Source organism: Cibotium barometz, chromosome 39 (genome assembly GCF_041138505.1).
Source record: "Cibotium barometz isolate CiBa-2024 chromosome 39, ASM4113850v1, whole genome shotgun sequence".
In the NCBI taxonomy this organism is placed as follows: Eukaryota; Viridiplantae; Streptophyta; class Polypodiopsida; order Cyatheales; family Cibotiaceae; genus Cibotium; species Cibotium barometz.
The window spans coordinates 38,335,120-38,342,540 of NC_141084.1; the positions used below are offsets into that span (position 1 = coordinate 38,335,120).

General features: G+C 41.5%; 1 pseudogene; it reads left to right on the forward strand.

The window, feature by feature from the left end:
* The first annotated feature begins 331 nt into the window (after nt 1–331).
* LOC147616059 (putative germin-like protein 9-2) lies at nt 332–1,396 on the forward strand (annotated as a pseudogene).
* The last annotated feature ends 6,025 nt before the right edge of the window (nt 1,397–7,421 follow it).

A 7,421-nucleotide genomic window follows, 5' to 3' on the forward strand; every position in this document is an offset into this window, starting at 1 on the left:
CATCACAAAGATAATTTCCTAAGCACTAGTGATAGTAGGTGCACTACGCTCCTCTCCTCTGGCACGACTAAGTTTAGGTCAAAGGTGAACCGTTACACATGCTCATTCCTCTCAAAACCAATCAATTATAAATCTTAGTCAAACTAATTACTACGTGCTTCTAACTTCGTGAAGTGTCATTCCAACAAGCTTAGGAAGTGTCAAGCCGATATGCACCTTTTACTGATGGTGCCGGCTGCTGGAGTCTTTGGAACTTCCGCTCTTTCTCTGCTGCCAAAGCATATATATATATATATATCTGGCCACTCATCATCTTCAAACTTATCAGCGTCGTACTGCGTCCAATTACATTCAATCCTCCAGCACCAGCATCATCAACGTCCGTCGTTAGGATGGCCATGTTCTCCCATGCCTTGCTCATGTGCGCAGCAGCGTTAGCGTTGGCGGTGCCCCAGATGGCGGGCGCCAGCGACCCGGAGCTGACCACGGACTTCTCAGTGCCTGCGGGCATGAACGCCAGCATGCTGGATGGCAATTTCTTCACCTTCACGGGCTTCCGTGGGGGGCCCAACGCGGCGGCGGGCGCCCATCAAGGCCTTCGAGGACGCCTTTCCGGCGCTGAGCGGCCTGGGCATCTCCGCCGCTCTCCTGGAGTTCCAGCCGGGCTCCCAAAACACTCCCCACACCCACCCGCGCGCCACCGAGCTCTTCTACGTGGTCGACGGCAGCGTCATGGTAGGCCTGGTCGACAGCGCTGGTCACTTCTTCAATCAGACGCTCCACAAGGGCGACCTCTTCGTTTTTCCCAAAGGGCTCGTGCACTTCCAGCTGAACCCCAGCTCTTACAGCAAGGCCTTCGCCTTGGCCTCCTTCAGCAGCTCCAACCCCGGCACCGTCTCCCTCCCCGCCACCCTCTTCGGCTCCGGCATCCCCTCCGCCGTCCTCTCCCAGGCCTTCAAGGTCTCTATCCCCACCGTCGCCCAGCTCCAGGCCCCCTTCGCCGCCAAGAGCTGAACTGATTCGATAGAATGATTTCCATATAGCCTCGTGCAAATTTTTTTCCTGCTTTCTTCTTTTGAGATAAAAATGACAACTAATTCATTCATTTAGCCTTCCAAAATGCCACGCTACCTTGGCAAGACTAAAGTTTCTCTGCACCCCGCAGACTTTTATATTTAATCATAAGGTAGCTATCATATGCCCACACAAATATAGTAATGATCAAAAGAATTCGTAAGTTTTTTATCCTCATAAAACCGTGCCAAATACATTCAAAATGCCACACAAACTTCTAGAGCTTTTTGGCAATGCCTTTATTCTAGAGCTGTCAGATTTTATGTGATAAGCTTGTTATAGCAAGGCTAAATTTGAAGCATCACATTCCCCACTATAAAGTGCAATGTAGGCTTCTTATCCTCGTAAACCCACAATACATTCAAAATGTCACACCACGTTCTACTCATTTTTAAATTGCCTTGGGTTAAGCGTTTCTCTCTAGTTAACTAGGTGTGCTCTTGCACGATTTTAACGACATCATTAGGAATTTTTTGGACCCAAAAAGGGCCTCCTAAGGATTCCTAAGTTTAAGGGATTAGAGCTTAAAAAGCTAGGCTTAAGGGAGACAAAGGCTATGATGACCCCTATTTTTTGTCTTGCCACATCAGCCATACCCCCCTAGTTTCACTTTTTAAAGGGAATATTCTCATACTCTCTCTCTCACTTTTTGACTTTAAATCTCTTACTTTTTGAATTTTTTATCTTCACTCTCTATAAATTGAATCTTTCTTGTCAGTTTGAAATCTCCTTTCTCATTACCTCCCACCATACCTCCCTTCCACATCAGCAAAACATTCTCGTATTTAGGTGGGCCCCAAAAAGTGAAATTTTTTTATTTTTTATTTTTTTTTCATTTTGAGGTGAAAAAACACCACCCAATCAATATGTATGATGAAAATAAATTTTTTTCTCCAAAAAGCTTGTAATTCAAGGGTCACGTCAGAAGCCTGTCAGGAGCTTGTACATCCATAACTAACTGTGAGGTCCCCACAACCCCATAAACATAACTAACTGTCAGATCCCGAAATTGTGGGAACCCAAATTATTATTTTTTAAATTTTCTAATAAATATAATTTATTGATGAAAAACTCCATGTTAGTATATTTGTATATCAAAAATATCATTTTCTACTTAGAAAAATGGATTTGTGTTAAACCTGCAAACAGCAAAGTTTTAACAGTCTCTCTCACTCACTCCCTCTCTCTCTCTCTCTCTCTCTCTCTCTCTCTCTCTCTCTCTCACTCACTGAGGATCTCTCTGCTTTAGCTTCTTCCTCTGCTTAGCTATGGAGCCTTTGCAAGCTGTGTGTGTAGCCCCTTGTGAAGCTAGAAAACAGAAGGTTGATTTACACATTCGTATTCCTGAAGAGTATGGCAGCTCTAAAAAAACCCATCCTACTGATGCACAATCTACCCAAGCTCGTAGGATAGCTAAGGAGAAAAATGTAGATCTTTGGGTTGATGGGCATCTCTATCCAGTTGACCCTCCATTAAGAGCAAACCCTCCTTTTCGCAATTTATCATCTTTTAGCCAATTTGTTGGTGAAGGAGAGCTTGGCTTGTTAGGATACTGCAGAAGATTGACTACAAGTGGAGCTTGGCTTGTTAGGATACTGCAGAAGATTGACTACAAGTGGAGCTCGGCAAACCCATATTCTCCAATCTCAATTGCAAGCATCACAATTCAGCCTTTTACAATGTCAGGAGCCAGTACATCCATAACTAACTGTCAGGTCCCCACAACCCCATAAACATAACTAACTGTCAGATCCCGAAATTGTGGGGACCCCAAAAATCATTATTTTTTAAATTTTCTCATAAATGTAATTTATTGATGAAAAACTCCATGTTAGTATATTTGTATATCAAAAATATCATTTTCTACTTAGAAAAATGGATTTGTGTTAAACCTACAACAGCAAAGTTTCAACAGTCTCTCTCACTCACTCCCTCCCTCTCTCTCTCTCTCTCTCTCTCTCTCTCTCTCTCTCTCTCTCTCTCTCTCTCTCTCTCTCTCTCTCTCTCTCTCACTCACTGAGGATCTCTCTGCTTTAGCTTCTTCCTCTGCTTAGCTATGGAGCCTTTGCAAGCTATGTGTGTAGCCCCTTGTGAAGCTAGAAAACGGAAGGTTGATTTACACATTCGTATTCCTGAAGAGTATGGCAGCTTTGAAAAAACCCATCCTACTGATGCCCAATCTATCCAACCTCGTAGGATAGATAAGGAGAAAAATGTAGATCTTTGGGTTGATGGGCATCTCTATCCAGTTGACCCTCCATTAAGAGCAAACCCTCCTTTTCGCAATTTATCATCTTTTAGGTAATTTGTTGGTGAAGGAGAGCTTGGCTTGTTAGGATACTGCAGAAGATTGACTACAACAAAGTGGAGCTTGGCTTGTTCGGATACTGCAGAAGATTGACTATAAGTGGATCTCGGCAAACCCATATTCTCCAATCTCAATTGCAAGCATCACAATTCAGCCTTTTACAATGTCAAGAAGGACTTAAAACATCATCAGATAAAATGAAAGAGATCCTCGTAGAGAATGTGGAGAAGGATGCAAAGATTCAAAGGCTAGAGAAACTTATCAAACGACTCAAAGCAACGCCAAATGGTGCTCGTAAACATAAAAAGACATTGGCTGGTATAGAATCTCTTACGTTTAAAGGAGGTGGAGTACGGAAGAAAAGGATTCGTACAACAAAGTAAGTAACATAAACTTTCATTATGCACTCAGTGATTTAAACAAAATAGTCATGATTTGTGTTCTGCCAGGAATTTTCTGCCAAGAGATGTGTAGTTCTAATGAAGAGGGATGGAAGGATTTGGTCAAAGCCATTCTGAATACCAAGGATATTCTCTCAATTATTACTGACCCTCATCATCCTAAAATACGCCAAGCTATTGTTAGCAATGTAGTGAGCGAGATTACCACCTCCATCGATTCTTCATTAATTCAACATGCTCGTGATGCGGCTAGAATCAGCATGAAAGTGTACCAAGCAATCTGTCGGGTTGTAAAAGATGCATTTCTAAGACAAGGAATCACTGGCACTTTATTTCCTACACTCAAGGTGATTCACAATGTCAAGCGTATCAATAATGATGATGTGCAGCGAGCTATAGGACAGTTTTATCACGTTTAGGGCACACTAACATTAGACACAGGACAGGGTCAAGCAGAAAGAAAATCAAGACAGCAAGTACATGATGTTTACAATAACATCTTTGTTCATATGAGAGACTACAACAAGCTATGGTGAAGTTCTATGGTCTTTCACCAGAAGGTGAGAACTTGCAATTGCTACTATTCATGTTTTTCAGTAGAAAATGAAGACGATTATTTTGTTTTGAATATTGTAAATTACCGTTTATTTGCAATTTTGGGGAGCACACTTTCATTTGTGTGCTCAAGCTAGATGACTGCCACATTGTAAAAGGTCAAAAGCTGGAACGTATGAGCATTATGCTCATGAATGAGGCCATGATCTGTGCATGGGAAAAAACTACCAAACCAAGTTTTAGTGTGCAATCTGAGAAAGAGGTCTGGTGGCTTGGTGCATTTGAGGTACCGAAGGAGACACATGAGGTATTGACATGGATGTTTGAAAGGACTCCCTGGATAACAGATGTAATCAAAAAGCAAATTGGTGGTCAACTTTTAGATGTAGAAAACATAGGAAAGTTCAAGGTGGATTGGCATCTTGGGAGAGATTTGAAGACAATTAAATGCATGATGGGTTGTGCTCAAGGTGCCACATCAAGATGGCCTTGTCCATACTGCAATGCTCGGATTGATATTCCTAGGCAGAAAAAGACAAATGGAAAAGGTATACAGAAGGTTGGTTATGTTGGGAAGGATGCCTCGAAAGGTCCCAAGAATGGGAAGAAGCAACAAGAAGATGCAACAGATCCAATCGAGTCAACTGATGATGAAAATGAGGAACAACCAAATGCAAGATGGGTGGAAGGTGTCATGTCTCGTGATGATATGCTAGGAGAACCAAATAGGAATTCAAATTGGAGTCCCATCATTAATTTTCCACTAAAGAATATTCACTTTTGCACACTTCATGCATTCACTCATGAGAATATTTGATCGATTACTTAAGTGCCATATCGATTATGCATTCATAATGCCTACACAAGAGAGGAAAGTTGCAGCCCTTGGTAAATTAGAGCATCTTTTGAATTCTCTAGGCTGCCATGGCGGAAACGTGAAAATTGAAGTGAATAAGCAGGCCTCTGGTATGTCATACGAGGTTGCTCAAAAGGTCTCCACATGACTGGATCAAAGGCAAGGAGATTTTTGGAGAAGCCAGCAAACATAGAGAATTCAAAGAAGACTTTGGGACTCTGGAGAGACATGTGTGCAATCACCACAAATGTAGATTGTCCAATGTCAGCTCTTGCAAATATGCGCAAACAGCTTTGGATAAATTTCAATAACATGGTTCGCATTATGAATCAAAGTAGCACAACTGCCCAAGAATGAGCATCATTCCAACAGCATATCATAGAATTCACCAAAAGTGTGCTATAGGTGCCTGGGGAGAGAGTAAAGTAACACACTATATGGTAATTTGTACAGTAAAAAAGTGTGCTAGGTGCTTGGGGAGAGAGTAAAGTAACACAATATATGGTAAAAAAATAAACTGGTGTTTTAACCTTGACTTTTTTTTCTAATTAAATTCTATTGTCATGTGTACAACACATAGTTTATGCGCATGGTGCATATTTTATGAACAAGTATGGATCGCTTGACATGTGGAGTACCCAAGGGATGGAGAAATCACATTATAAAGCAAGAGGGGTTTATTTCAAAAATACAAGACATGGAGGTGGAGCTTCTGCAGGAGGAACACGTACAAACTATCTACAAGAGATGTTCAATTGGTTTTATTGCACAACCTTTGGAAGGGTATTGGTTAGGGAGCGGGCCCAACAATTTCATCCATGCACATCTCCTAATAACCTTAGCCTTCATCCATTCCAATTTCATGGCATCCTAAGTTCCATCCCCGTGGAGTTTACTCACAATAAAGGGGGATGTCACCTACGTGCATGAACCTCAAGAAAACCCCCTATATATGATGCTCATAAGATGATAACACCCCCTATTTAGGCTTAATATAAGGATGCTTTAAAAATGACTATGCCACCCCCTTCCTTATATCTATGTTTTTTCTCTAGCATTTACATACCACCTCTCCTTAGATTAAAGTATGGTAGTCTGAACCTCATTGAGAACATAAGTAATTCATGTATGTTACCAACAATTAGATGTTAACTACTAGGAAATCATCACTCTAAATCACCACAACCTACTTGAATCATTATTGAAGTATGTTGTGATTATTTCTGGATATCATTAGATCATTACCATACATGCACCATGCATTAGGAAGTGAATGGGGTCTTCTTGGGCCCTTTAATTTGTCCAAGCCTAATCAAGGTGATTAAGGAATAGCCAAATGGGGGGTTGCCATGTGGACTGAAATGTTGGGTTTGTAAGAGAGGTGTAAGAGTGGTCAAAGGGTGCACTTTTTCCTCCAAAAAGGGGGGGGGAGGCAATTTTACAATTTTCGGACCTCCATAACTTCTACATACAAGCTCCGATTTGAGCGGAGATTATAGATCCGTGATCTACGCATCAAGAGCTTTCCATAGATATGCTACATGATATGGTTTTGTCCGCTAGATTTTAAATTCCATTTTCCCCCCAAAATTCAAATTCGAATAAAGTAGCCATTTTGAAGCTTCTAATTAGAAAACGTTTCTTCTTAAGAGAAAAGGTTTGACTCCTTAAACTGCCAAATAAAAGGGCCCAAGAAGCCTTCCATTGAGGTCCTAATGAAAGCAAAAACCATTGAGGTCCCCTCCCCCTAACTTAAATTTAAGATTTAGTACTCACCTAAATACATGTCCTTACCCCCTACCTTATAACCTGATGCCTCATTTCAAAAAAACCACCCTCTTGTACACTCACGTGATATTATAAGTTTTATAAGAGTGAATCCCCCGGGGTTACATCTACCTTGCTTCCATAAACATGTGCCCTATACATGACATGACAGGGGCACGGTAATATCTCAACACCCCCCCCTTGGTGCCTAAATGGGTATAATCCTTAAAAGGTAATGTGGCATCCATTGACATGACATCCCCCCCCTTAATGGAGACATACACATATATCTCTTAGCCTACATCATCGATGGTGGCTAGAGGTGATTACATTAACATGACATGACATTATATGGACATGAATATAGACATCATCACATCCATATACCCCCCCTTGGTGCCTAAATGGGTATAATCCTTAAAAGGTAATGTGGCATCCATTGACATGACATCCCCCCCCC